Source organism: Moschus berezovskii, chromosome 15 (genome assembly GCF_049115385.1).
Source record: "Moschus berezovskii isolate FMDL1 chromosome 15, NW_MosBer_1.0, whole genome shotgun sequence".
Classification (NCBI taxonomy): Eukaryota; Metazoa; Chordata; class Mammalia; order Artiodactyla; family Moschidae; genus Moschus; species Moschus berezovskii.
The window spans coordinates 66,320,837-66,334,897 of record NC_142474.1 but is presented as its reverse complement, the minus strand read 5'-3'; the positions used below and the strand labels follow the sequence as shown (position 1 = coordinate 66,334,897).

At 38.6% G+C, this 14,061-nt stretch overlaps 1 protein-coding gene across 11 annotated transcripts in view; it reads left to right on the top strand.

Annotated features, from left to right (window-relative positions):
• The window catches only part of PARD3 (par-3 family cell polarity regulator), a 601,533-nt gene that overhangs the window by 457,436 nt on the left and 130,036 nt on the right, over positions 1 to 14,061 (top strand). The window lies entirely within an intron of this gene.

Genomic DNA, 14,061 nt, shown 5'->3' with positions numbered 1-14,061 from the left:
AAGGGCTGACTCAGTTCAGCCATCACTCTTCTTAGTTAGATTCTGCGGTTCTTTTGCATGTCTGTAGCCAGCGGTCTTTGACCTGTGCACCCTATCAATATATCCTAAGGCATGAAGTCCAACCTGCTTCTCTGTCATTAATTCAAGACATCAATGAAAGTAGCATTTCTTGATGCCTCTGTATGTATAAACTTAAATTCAGACAGGGAAATAACATACAAGATAACCTAGAATATGGTTCTATTAACTTTCTAAAAAGTTAAATAATGGAAACATAAAACTTGAAACTCCTCAGAGAGACTTTATACCCAGTAAAGAATCTCCCATCAACTAACTAAATTTCACCCAAGTTTGCTGTTTGTGTCAGATGAACTTTACTATTCAAATTTTTGGATTTCATGGGAGCATTGCCAGTCCATTGACAGTGTGAAGTGTAGACTGAATCTGTTCTGGGATTTTTATTGTTCAGTAAGAAAGCCATATTCTGAATTTCACTGTTTATCATTTTGATTGATCTGATGGAAATGTGGATCTGGTAGCCCCACATGGAAATAACCTGGGATCATTTATTAAGTACTGTGAATTTGATGTCAGAATGGGACACTTTCTCCATTTCCACATATTATTTATAAAATATTTTTTTCTAGAATAGCTTCATACTCTGTCCGGCAGTATGTCCATGCCTGTTTAATTGACTTGACATCTGTACTATTATCTGACCGTACCCTCATTGGTCATAGCATCATTGTTATTACTATTTATTAATGCTCTTGATAACATTCTGTGTTTTCGTATTGGGTGGATGCCAGAGAAGCCAGACCTATTCTTCTATTTTCTATGAATAACAAAGCTCAAACTCACAAAAGTTTTGATGTATTTAACTTTTATTCTGCTTGTAACCAGATTCTATTGTCAATGATTCCTAATCCTATATCTCTTTGGTGGAGTGTGTATCCTGTTTGATTGCTGTGTCTTCAGAGTGTGATGCAGCTGATCAAAATCAAATCAGAACTCTAATATCAGTTTGTTTAGTAAGGTCTGTTTACAGTGAAGCTGTGAAATAATATATAATTTCCATATTGGGTACAACTTTATCTGGGCATTCATAAATGCCCATTGTTCACCTATGACCGAATCATCATTTTATTCAAAATGTCAGCCTGCAGGTGTGTTATCATAAACTTTATTCAATGTTTCTTGACACTCAGCAAAAAGTTTCTTTTTGTAAGTTATACAGTTTCAATACAAAAGTTTTGTGTGCTTCAAATTCTTAAAAAAAATATATTGATGGAATGACAATCAGTATGTTTTTTATTATTTGAGGGCACCAACAATTCATATTTTTATAGTAAGATCCCAGAATCTGTAGTTAAAAACTCCACAGAAGGATAGTTCTAATGGACATTTGCTGACTGTCACCATGCAATCATTTGCCACCAAGAGAGCACTGTCCTCAAATATAATTGAAATAAAATAGTTATGTGCTGCTATAAATCTAAATAGCAGGAAAATAGTAGGCTAGACTCCCCCAGCTTGCTGAGGACACCTTAATGGAAACATAAATACCATAATCACAAGCTTTTTGCATGCATTTTACAACTAAAGAGAAAATGCTGATTTTAAAAGAAAAGACCTCTGTGAACTTGTTTTCTCCCCCTTTAAAAAGTGGAATCCACTTGTGTCACAAGGAAATCTGCCAAACACAGAGCAAACTAATTTTCTGAGCTATGGGCCATTATTAAACATGCGCTCTTTTTAAAAGGCTGGGTCATATAACAAAGTTGTATTTGCTATTCAAAAAGTTGAAGACCATTTTATTTACTTATATTTACTTAGTATTTTTTTTTTAATCTCTGCTTTTCTTGAGATGTGAGAAAGATATTTCAAATGGAGTCCGTCTCATTGTAACGTGTGTTTTGCAAGTTGGTGACCTTGCTGATGAATGAGCTCTACGCTGACCCCATCTCAGTGTTCCTACTACCCATTTCTGACCTTGGCCAGCTCCATCCACCTCCTCCATCTGCCTGGACCACCTCTCTCTTCCTGCTTACTGAGGATCCGCTTTCTTTCTTCTTGGCCAGCCCTATGAACACTATTCTAGATCCCAATCCTACCCCTGTGCTCCTAGGTCCCCCTTTGTGTCCCTTCTTGGCCTGTGTGTCTCTGCTGCCACTTCCTCATAGCTGGTGAGTTTGCTGATGTCTTGATCATGTTGCTTAAAAAAAAAAAAATCCTTTTTACCCTCTGGCTATTCTCTGCCCTATTTTCCCTCTTCACTTCTAATCCAAACTTCTTGAAAGATTAATCTAGGATTGATAGAGACTGCTGTTTCTTCTTTCCTGCATCTTGTTTTCTCCATGTGGTAGGCAGAATAATGGCCCCTGCAAAGATGCCCCGGCCTAGTCCCAAGAAGCTGTAAGTAGGCTCCTTCATGCAGCCAAAAGGACACTGCAGATCTGATTACATTATCTTAAAGTGGGGATGTTTCCCTGGGTTCTCCAGCTGGGCCCAATGGATCATAAGTGAAGGAGGCGAGAGAATCAAGGTCAGAGAGAGACTTGAAGACGCAGACTGCTGCCATAAAGGCAGGGAGGAGCCATGAGCCCAGGAGGTCAGTGGATTCTAGAAGCTGCTAAAAGCCAGGAAGCAGGTTCTCCTTGAAACCCTCCAGAGGAACCAGCTCTGTTAACCCGTTGGTTTAAAGTCCAGCAAAACCCATTTCAGACTTCTGACCTCCAGCACTCAAATGTGATAAATTGGAGTTATTTTAAGGCAGTAGGTTTGTGGGCATTGGGTTACAGCAGCCATGGTGTGTTAGTTTCCCAATCCTGGACTCCTGGTTCAGTGAATGCTTCTGTTCTTTCCCTCTGGGTCACTCTGGCCTCCCTGAAGCTCTGTTCTTTTAGTTTTTATATCCAGTACTGCTATCCCTTGCTTTCCTTCACTGTCTCTTTAGAGATTCTCTTCTATTTGTCTCCTAATTTGGGATTGCCTGAGGAAATAGCTCTGACCACTGATAATTCCTATGTGTTCATTTTGGTTATAGCTTTAACTGCTCTGAAGCACTGGTGATGCTTATTCTGCACTAACTCAGTCCTCCATAAACCTTAGATTCTCGGAGCTAACTACCAGCATGTGCTTTCTGTGTCTCCCAGGCACCTAAATCCCATCCAAAACCAAGTTCATTGTTTCTCAGTCCAGACCGCCTCTACTGTCATCAGCCTAATCTCAGAGAATGCTGTCACCACCCACACATTGACTCTAGACAGTGTTTTCTTCTGCAGCCAGCCTCCCTCACCAGACATCAGTCAGTGACAAAGGCCTAGTGATTTTACATTCCGAATCATTCCAAACTCCTCTCCTGTTCTTACACACGGATGCTGGCAGTCATCTCCTAGCTCTTCTGCCAGCCTCCAGTCTTGTTCTCTTCAAATTCCCACAATACCTGGAGTTTTCTATCTAAAATTAAAATCTGACATTTCATTTTCTTGCTTGAATTTGTTCTCCAGCTGCTCATTGTCTCCAAAATGCAGTCCAAGCCCTCAGCATGATGTCTATGGGCCCCGGAATCTCTCCTTTTAACCTCATCCCTAATTATGTCATATTGGCTCACATCATACTTTTCCTAATAGAGGATCAGCCTCAAAGTATAAATCCAACTTCTTCTAATTCATGGATGAATTAAGTGGCTCTTTAGTGTTATATGTTCTGCAAATGTTACATTTTGGTGAGTAAAAACAAGCCATCACCATTCATTAAGCTATTCTAATATAGTTAGAGATGCAGCAATTAAATTAAAGGCTGAGGTGACATAAACAACCCAACAAATGAAATCTTGAAAGTAATGAAGCCATAAATAAGGTCATGGCTAATTTTAAAGACTTCTTGTTTAATTCTTTTTGTTGATTAACATTGCCTGAAACCATAATTTGTTTGGAGAACTAATGTGTAATGGGGGTTGTTTATATATTTATTTTAGCCTTAGAGAAAGTTTAAATATTCTGCAGAAATATGAGGATAAATGGAAACTATTTTAGACCTTGGTACTTATTTGGCAAACAGTCCTCCAGCAGAGTGTGTTTGTTTTGTTTTAAGGTCTTTCCTTTTGCAAGGCACTCAACTTTGGGGTCTTTGATGATGAGCTGGCCACACTTTTGGAAATTCCCTTTAGCTGCTTGGTATTTCATTTGATTTTAGCCTTCACACAGAAACTCTAAAATCCTACTTTAAATGCAACTCATCATGATAACTCATCTTTTTATTTTGACCCAACCACCTGGTTCTTCTGTCCTTTAGACAGTCCAAACCTGTGGATTCAAGTACCAATCTTATTGGTATTTAGTGGTCTTAGGTTGGTGGTTCTTTCCTTCTTGCTTCTGCACCAAGATGGAATATCAATCAGTTCTTAATATAAATTCATGAGGATTTATGTGGAGCCCTATTGTGAGATGCATTTTCAACTTCTTGGGAGACTTATCAAGATCTGAATTCAAAATCCATTTTTAAATTAACTTCTCAGATATTCTAGAGCTTTTCCTTGGACACTTCCAGCTCTCACTGTGGATAACTGTTTGATTATTCTCTGTTCGATGCTTTTTCCTTTCTACTTCCTTTAGTGCCCCATTGGTTGATTTTGTGTAACTTAAGTAGTTGATTAGTAATGACGTTTGTTTTCTTTTCCAATCCTTAGTCCTTCGATTCTTCCACGAAAATAGATGTGGAGATAGGAGTGTGAAAATTCCAAACCTTCTGTATTGTCACAGAACAGAAAATGATTAGATAATTCATATATTCTGTGGCTCTGTAGTAATTACTTAATATACACTTAAAATTGCATAAAAGGGACTCAATAAATCTTTGTAGAATGAATGAATGAATATTATTGTATACATTTCTGTAAAACTCAAAAAATATTTTTAAAACAATTTTCTTTATACCTTTCATAATTAGTTCTAGTGAACAAACTACACAGGGCTATATTGCTGAATCCTTAGGAATACAGAGTTTTCAAAGTATTTGTCTTTGAAATTAAATACCTTGGGGCCAGATAAACATCTCCAGGGTGGTTCCTTTTGGTAGGATGGCAGAGTGGGTGGGTGGCTCTTTCAACTTAGCTTTATTCTGATGACACTTAGAATTCTTAAAGAAGATTGTGAGCAGAGATGGGCAGGATGCAGAAGGAACTGGGGCTTACTGGAGAACATGGGGTATCCATGGAACAAGCTACAGACAGCATGACTGCTGGGAGTTCTGTGGAACTGCCGGCTGTTGTGGACTTGGACAAGGACAGTGAATTCTGGCACCCCGTGTCTTGATGCATGAGGGTTTTCTCTAAATTTCACAGTCTCCATGTGGCCTATGAAGGAAAGGTGAATCAAATGACTTTGATTCTATAAAATTCTAATTCTGATGCAGGAGAGTTCCGATTTCAGTTTTGGTTTTACACGCTGTGTTGGCGTGGCTTAAAAAAAAATCACCTGCTTTGTGACAGAAACTAAAGCTGAGGATAAATACTTAATTCAAATTATTCTCTTTTCCTTCTCTTTCTTTTTTTCCTTTTACGTGGATATTCAAGCTTTGCAAAGCGGTCAAGGGCTTAAACTCTTTGAACAAGCCCTGGATTCTGGTATGGATTCTTCTTCTAGCCTCTGTCCCTCCCCCTCCCCAACCCTCCCCCCTCCCCCACACTTATTTGGCAGCTACAGTGTACAAGGATGTGGGAAGGGTCTGGATACAAAAATGAATAAGAGATTCCCCTCCCATTTCCTCTTACTCGGTGCCATGTGACAGACCATGCCCTGTGTTATACACAAAGTGATATGAATTCAGTAGGGAGGGGAAGGCAGGTCGGGTGACACCAAACCGGTTGCCATTCCAAGTGGATTCTGGGGCCTTGCTGGAGTCTCAGGCCTGTGGAGGAATTAGCAGTTTGTGGCCTAAAGAAAACAAATTGTGTAGTTTTCTGCCTAAAAAAAAAGTTGTTTTTGCATGAGCATGATGTTGGAGAATTCTGTTTTTTTAAAGCATCTTTTGCTTGTGAAACTTTTAGGTTCCTCGACTTTTTGATGCTACAGTTGATGCCTGTGGCTTTCTACATTCTATTCGGATGCGCAAATGTGCCTGACTGAGGACATTTGATTGATTTCTGTAATTAAGAAGCAACTTAACCTGCAGAAATTTGGTACAGGACTTAAGCTTGAATAGTCACAGATTCATTTCTAAACCAGGGAACTAGGGTGTCAGGGGTTATGATCTTTGAGATGCAAACGAAGAAGGTGAGGGCCTGGGGCTGTGGTCAGACCCTCCCCCAGCCGGTGACAGACATAACATGTGGACAAGCTCACCTTTGGAGACACTGTTTGGCTTCCCTCTGGAGGTGTGGTTGGAAGTTTTTCAAGAGCATTATCAATAGCTCTGTGATATATTTAAATAAAAATGACCACTTGATTGCATAATATTTGTATTATAAATGCCTTGTATTCATTATATGATAATTAATTAAAATAAGGTTCAGTGTTAATATGTAGTAGAGTATTATGGATGTTTTATTTATGGTACACAGGAAATGTCCCTGGTGATTTTTTTTTTATTCCCAGTTTAGAAATGATAAATCAAATATGAAAAGGAACTAGATGTTTTTCTTTAATGGTGTGTCTTTTTCTGACACACACGTCCATGTAACTGGCATCAGCTACATATGTGCCTCACAAAATCAAGTCTGACTGCACCCAAGGATAGCTAAATGCCCATCAAGGAGTCAATGAATGCGTTTGAGTTGTTTTAATTAGCTAGGTGTGATTTAAAGGTTGCCAAAATCAAAAAGGCTTATTCATTTTTCATCAATAATCACTTACCTTAATATTTCATTAGAACCTGCTGATTTGCAGACCTCCTTCTGGGCTTTGATTCATTATGACTGCAGATATAATTTAACTTTCCCTCTTTTTCCCATTCTGTATTGTACTCTTTCATCTGTGAGACACTGTTAAGATGTTTCCAACATTCATGGGGCTGCTAATTGATCCAACTTTTTTTTTCTTCTTTAAACTGTACTTAAAGCTGAGGGTTCTAGGCTATGGAAAGCTCTCTCTCTGTGTGTGTATGTGTGTGTGTGTGCAAAGTCAGTTTTCTTTCATCATTTGAATATCTGGTAATAATGTGCAAATTTTCTGTTTCCTATGTTCTGAGAGTAAGGGCTGATTTCTCATATGCAGAAGTCAGGAAGTAGATAGTTTGGGTGCAGTCTTAGACTGTGCCATTAATCTGAAAACATCTTGTATGTGGCACACTCAGCAGATGAGACTATATTCTATGCATATACTTTGTTTTCAAAACAGTTCTCTGGTTGCTTTAGATGCAGACCCGCACTTCATCTCTGCATACCTTTGTGTCCTCAGGTACTGGCATCATCCCCGGCTTCTGTGACGCCCCCTTGGGGGTGCTGCATAGATGCAGGGAGGCTGAGAGATGATCCTCACATTAATATGGTGTATGTGTGGAAGACAGCCATCCCTCTTCTTAAATTGTCCATTGACTATGTGCCTGATCTTAGCCACAGACAGTCCATGCAAGAGGTGGGGATCTGATTGGAACCTCTTAAAACCCCAAATTTCAATCACCTATCCTTAAATGTGTAGAAAGTCCTCATTTTTTTTAGAAGTCATTCATCTAAAACATGGAAACAGGTTAGATCCCTAACACAGACTGAGATTCTGACAAGCTGATGCTAGCAATGAAAAAAAGATACCTTTAAAGATAGATATTTTTACTTTTCCAGATTAACTATAAATACTCTATGTCTGTCTCCTATATCCATGTTAAACAATTTGTATAAATTACCTATTATTAACATTCACCAACTGTAGCCAACTTGTGTGCTTCAAAATTTGGTAAATACATATTGAATTATAAATATTTTCATTGGACAGGAAGCTTTCTTACCTTTTAAATATTTCCTAGAAAAAGTAGTGATGACTTTCCTTATGTCCAAGATTTCTGTTACAGAAATATGTCTGAAAAAAATGAATGAACCACCAACAGATATATAGATATCTGCTTATGGAGAATTTAAAGAACACTTATGCATTTGGAGATATTAGCCACCACTAAAAATTAAAAGTTATTGTTTGCCCAGAGCTACTCTTTACATCTTGCTTCAGAATGTTTGTTGGAAACCCTTTCCATAAAACAGATTTATTAGAGTTAACATGACTTTGGGAGAGTGTGTAGATTTCAGTAATGCTATTCTTGGCATATGATGCTCTTCACGATTCTGGGAGCAAGTGTGGAGGTAGAGTGAACAAGATCTCTTTGCTAGACTTCTCCTTTACCTCTGTGATCTTCTCAACCTGCCCGTCCTGCCCTTGAATACAGGTCTAAGGAAGCACAGCAGGTTACATTGTCCACTGAGGTGGTTTTAGAGTTAGATCTTGGCTCTGCCATTTACTTGAATGGTTGGCAAGTTATTTAACCTCTGTGAGCCTCATTAAACTCATCTGTATTTAAAATTTTTGTCCCATTGTTGGACCATATGTCAGCTGTGTCCTGATTTTTATATTTAGAAAATACATTCTTTATAACTGTTCGTCATGATCTGTGTTAGCGACTGTTGAGGGTAAAAGAGAAATACAGGTCCAGCCTCTGATAGTAATGCTCTTCTAGTCTTTTGGGAGAACAACAGACGGATTTAAATAACACAACTGGTTTTATGGACCATGCTGTTTATTCTAATAGCTAGACCAGAATGGTTTGATTGACTTTTTAAAAATCTGGTATGTTTTTTACCATATGGCCAAAGCCATATCTGGAGTGCCAAGCTAATAAGCCTTCTTTTCTCTGCCAGTGAACCATGAAAGTTGTTAGCAAAATGTTTTATTGTGAATTGATCCATTTTCCAAGCTCTTGGTGATATAAACACCATCTTAAAAAAGTGTAGATTACCAAACATTAGTCACTGAAAATTTGTTGCACCAAAGGACCATAGACCACCTGTTTATGAGATGACCCAGAGTGGAGGGTACATAATATGATTAGGGATGCCTGAAAAATGTTATAAAGCTACCCTAAATCAGTACAGGTTATGTTCTTTTGAATATTGTTGTAACATGAGAAGAATGTAAAAACGTGTTTAGTAATACTTTACAATAACATTTTTTTGAGATAGGGTTTAAAATAGAATGATTTTGTGCTTCCCTTATTTATTACAACTTTTTATAAAAAGGGCTCAATGTGCAAATTCCACTGAATCAGTTCAGTTCAGTTCAGTCTCTCAGTCGTGTCCGACTCTCCGCGACCCCATGAATCACAGCACGCCAGGCCAACCACTAATTCCTATGTATAGCAATGTAATGATGTAACGGGATCAGTTTGTCCTCTGGTCAATTCTTAAAGGAGTTCATGGCATTTCTAGCTTCCTCGTACCATCAGACTATTTGTATCTTTCATTTTCTCTCCTCCTCATGTTTGTGTCTTCCTTTACATCCTTCAGCATATATACCGTATTTAAATTAGCTTCTAAAAAGTCCTTTTGCCTCTTCCATCCTCACAGCCCTTTCAGGACCTGTCTCTATGGACTGATTTTTTTCCTGGTTCTGGGTAACATTTTCCTCCTTTTTCTCTTTTTGAATTTATTTATTTTTGGCCATGCTAGGTCTTTGTTGCTATGCGGGTTTTTCTCTAATTGCAGCGAGCAGGGGCTACTTTCTAGTTGTCGTGTACGGACTTGCCTTTGTGGTGGCTTCTCTTGTGGAGCACGGGCTCCAGGGCACCAGGGCTTCAGTAGTTGCAGCACATGGGCTCATAGTTGCAGCTCCCGGGCTCTAGAGCACAGACTGAGTAATTGTGGCACATGGGCTTGGTTGTTCTGCAGCATGTGTGATCTTCCCAGATCAGGGATCAAACCCATGTCTCCTGCTTTGGCAGGTGGATTCTTTACCACTGAACCACTAGGTAAGCCCCCCTCCTTCGTCTTATATCTAACAATTTTTTCATCAGCTGTCAGATATTTTGAAATTTAGGATGTGGAGGATTATATTTTTTTCTGTCCAGTCAGAATTACCTCCCTAAAGTTTAGCTTGGGTGACATCAGTTCTGCCTAAAAAAACCTGACTGCAGAATCAAGTCCAGACTTCTTAGTGTGAGTCTCCTCCCAGAGAATCATCAAGGTCTTAACCCTCTGTATCGTCCTCTTTAAAACTCTAGTCACTCCAGGCTGTTTACCATCCCAGAATATATCAAGTATTTTTCAACCTCATTTCCCACTTCATGTACTTTTATTTATCTTTGATCAGACTGGAATTGATGCATTCAAATCCCATGGATGGAGGAGCCTGGTGGGCTGCAGTCCGTGGGGTCGCTAAGGGTCGGACACGACTGAGCGACTTCACTTTCACTTTTCACTTTCACACATTGGAGAAGGAAATGGCAACCCACTCCAGTGTTCTTGCCTGGAGAATCCCAGGGACGGGGGAGCCTGGTGGGCTTCTGTCTATGGGGTCGCACAGAGTCGGACACGACTGAAGTGACGCAGCAGCAGCAGCAACCGCAGCAGCAGCAACTCCCTTTATCTCTGTTGTTAAAATCCCAGTTCTTCAAATGCCGTCTTTCTGCAGTATAGTACAACTAGTTGGAATGAGTCTGTCCTCTTGCTTGGATTCAAAACAGTTTGTATGTCTACAAATGACTTCCTTAAGTGCTTGGACAGCACAGTTGGAAGCTATCTGTCTCCCCTCTCCTTGTTGCATGATTTCCGCCCCCCACATTTGTCTGTCTTTAGTGATGGTGGAAAGTTGTTGTTAAGTCATTCCTGAGAACCGTGGTTAGGACCTGACTGCTGCGAAAAAGTTATCTCAGACATAAAGGTCGTGATCACTCTGTTATGCATGTACACAGGTTACTTCTCCTGTTAGAAAATGAGGACTTATCCATAAGGTGGTAAAGATAAGGATCATGCTTTATTTAGCCTCATACCTTCCAAATGCTTTTGTTTATATTTGGAGAATTTTAAAGTGGGTATGTAGGATGAATGAATGAAAAAAAAATTGGCTTCAAGTAGTTTAGTGATTCTATTTGAGAAGAGTCATTTACCTAACATGCAACTTCAACATGTAAGGATAATTCAATTCATAAATGTTAAGTACCTGTAACTTTGCAGTAACTTATCAATGACATGGAACAGAATAGATTGCTTTACAAATCCATTATTATACTATTTTTTTTTTGGCTAGGACTTTACCCCCAAAATAATTGTAATTCAGTGTTAATAAAGTTGCATATGTATTTTTTCTTTGTACATTTCTTAAGCCAGCCATAATGGTAATTCTTCTACGATAATGCTGGATTCAAGACTGAGAAACAAAGAGCTTAGGTTATTTTGGGATCCTTTGGTATCTCTATTCTGTCTGTTTTCTTCCTGTGCAGCTAGCTACTCAAACACTGCTGGGCACTGTTTGACTAGGCACAACATTTTGCTGATTTCCTGTAAGTGTTTCCTGAGTAAGAATCATATAATCCCTTAATCAGCTTCTTTTGAGATGTCTGTTTACACTAAACACAGTCCTATTCCAATTAGTTTCAAATTCTAAGCAAAAGTCCTGGTAATTAAGCATTGTCTGAAGGAACATCCCATTACTGTACTGCAGCATTGAAACTGAGGTACAGTAGAAAGAACATTAAGCTTGTTAGCACGTTCATCAATTTCATTGATCAGCTACATTGAAGGACTATATACTGACGTAAAGGAATTTTTTTTCTCTCAAAGTTCAACATTACGTGACTTTGGGAAACAACACTTCTCTTTTGAAGATTAAATATTACATACAAATAAATAATAATTTTATAAAAATAAATAATAATCACTCTTGTAGGGTTGTGTGGAATAAATGAGATAATACAAGTAAATTATTTGGTATAGTAACTGCTGGCTGTATTATAAATACATATATTTAATGGTGGTGGAGGTCAAATTTCATGTCAAACTCTGTTATGAGATGCAAACTATTATATATAGGATGGATAAATAACCAGGTCCTACTGTAGAACGCAGGGAACTATATTCAATATCCTGTGATAAACCATGATGGAAAAGAATATGAAAAAGTGTATGTATTTGTGTAGCTGAGTCACTTTACCATACAGCAGAGATTAACACAATATTGTAAATCAACTATACTTTCATAAAATTTTTAAAAACTATATTATGATTAAAAAATCTTCTAAGTAGATCTTGAAAAATTAGTGAGCAGCACAGTCACTTGAATAAGCATTCTGTTTTAACATATAAAATTTTGGGCAACTTCTTGGACTTATTTTTAAATGGAATTTAATTTGTATAAACTGCTAGCCTAACTATGGAATAAAGTGAGATATTCCTTGACTGTGACATAGTTGGCAGTTTACTTAAAATATGTCACATATGTCAGTTGTGTCCTACTCTTTGTGACCCCATGTACTGTAGCCAGCCAGGCTCCTCTGTCTGTGGAGTTCTCCAGGCAAGAATACTGGAAGTGGGTAGCCATTCTCTTCCCCAGGGAATCTTCCTGACCCAGGGATCAAACCCAGGTCTTCTGAATTGCAGGAAGATTCTTTACTGTCTGAGCTACCAGGGAAGCCAATCAATGTCACATGTACATGATAACAATTATGTATTTCTCTAGTATGTCCTGCATATGGTGTTAAAATGTCAGCATCAGCTGAGAGTTTTTCAAACCTAGATGCTCGGTAGATGAACCACTGTAATATTAATTGGCAACAGAATTTATTTCATAATGTGTGTGATCTGTTGCAGTGGTAAAATAGATTATTTTTAGATTCCCATGTAAAATTGTTTTCTCACTAGATAATTATAATTGGCTCTGTGTGTAACACAAAATTTAAATATTTTATGTTATTAGTAACACCAGCGTAACATGAAAATTAACAAGATAGAAATGCAAATACATTTTCCTGTTTCTTAAACTGTGGCTGCAAACAGAGAATTGGTTCTGTAAATTATTTTTAATGTGCACACTTTTTAACAAGGTTCTTAAAGTGGTAATCATTTTTCAGTTTCCAGCGTCGAGGGGTAGTGATGTTTTGACAGCCATACTGTTGCTTTCATGGGTGATGAAATATTGGTTTTCATTAAATTTTATGTTAAAAGCCCTTATTTAGAGTCATAGATTTCTACCATTTTAGAGCGTGAAGAAACTTGATTTAAAAGCCTCCTGTTTTACAAAAGTGGGGACAGAAGGGTGGGGGTGTGGAAGAAGGTGACTGTTTCTTATCCCCATCTTTCAAGTTAAGAAAGTCTTGGTACCGTGGCAGGAATACCTGATGGGGATCAGGAAACCTGCAGGCTGAGGTGGGGTGGGGGCGCTGTCCTTAAGTAGTGGTGCTGCCTTGGGTGAAATCCTGATCACAAGCGGCCTTTTTACAGATTTATAAAACAGGGATAATCATTCCTGGTTTGCCACTTACAGAAGAAATATATATTCATCAAATAAAGTATATTTGTGAAAGCATACTTATAGACACAGGCATCTACCTGTGTTGTACCATACTGTTATAATTTTGCCTGCCTCTTGACCTCTTCCGCGACCTATAGAATTATGTTGAGTGGGTGAGTTAATTCAAAGACGGATATGAAAGCAACTTTGAGAAGTTGAGTACACCGCACCATGCCAGCGGTTCATTGGAATACTCCTAGACTTAGATATAAATACATTTTTATAAGTAATAAACAAGTAAGAGTCTAATTGGACTTCACATGAGATTTTTTTTTTTTAAGAGAACTCAAAATGCACCATCTTGAGACTCATAACCAGGTTTCCTTCAAAGTTACATGCAGCAGACACAGCTGTGTGTCTGTGAGTAAACAGTGCGCGTGTGATGTGCATGTTTATCATCCCTTTCATTGAGAACCTGCTAAGATGCCCTGGCCTGCGACATCCGAGTCCATTTCCACGAAATCCCACCTTGTCATCCTTGCTGCTCCCACCGGCCAGGGAGGTCATGGTGCCTTTGACTGTGTCCGGGGTCATTTACAGTCTGCTACAGGTTCGCACTCAGCATCTGGGTGTCCCT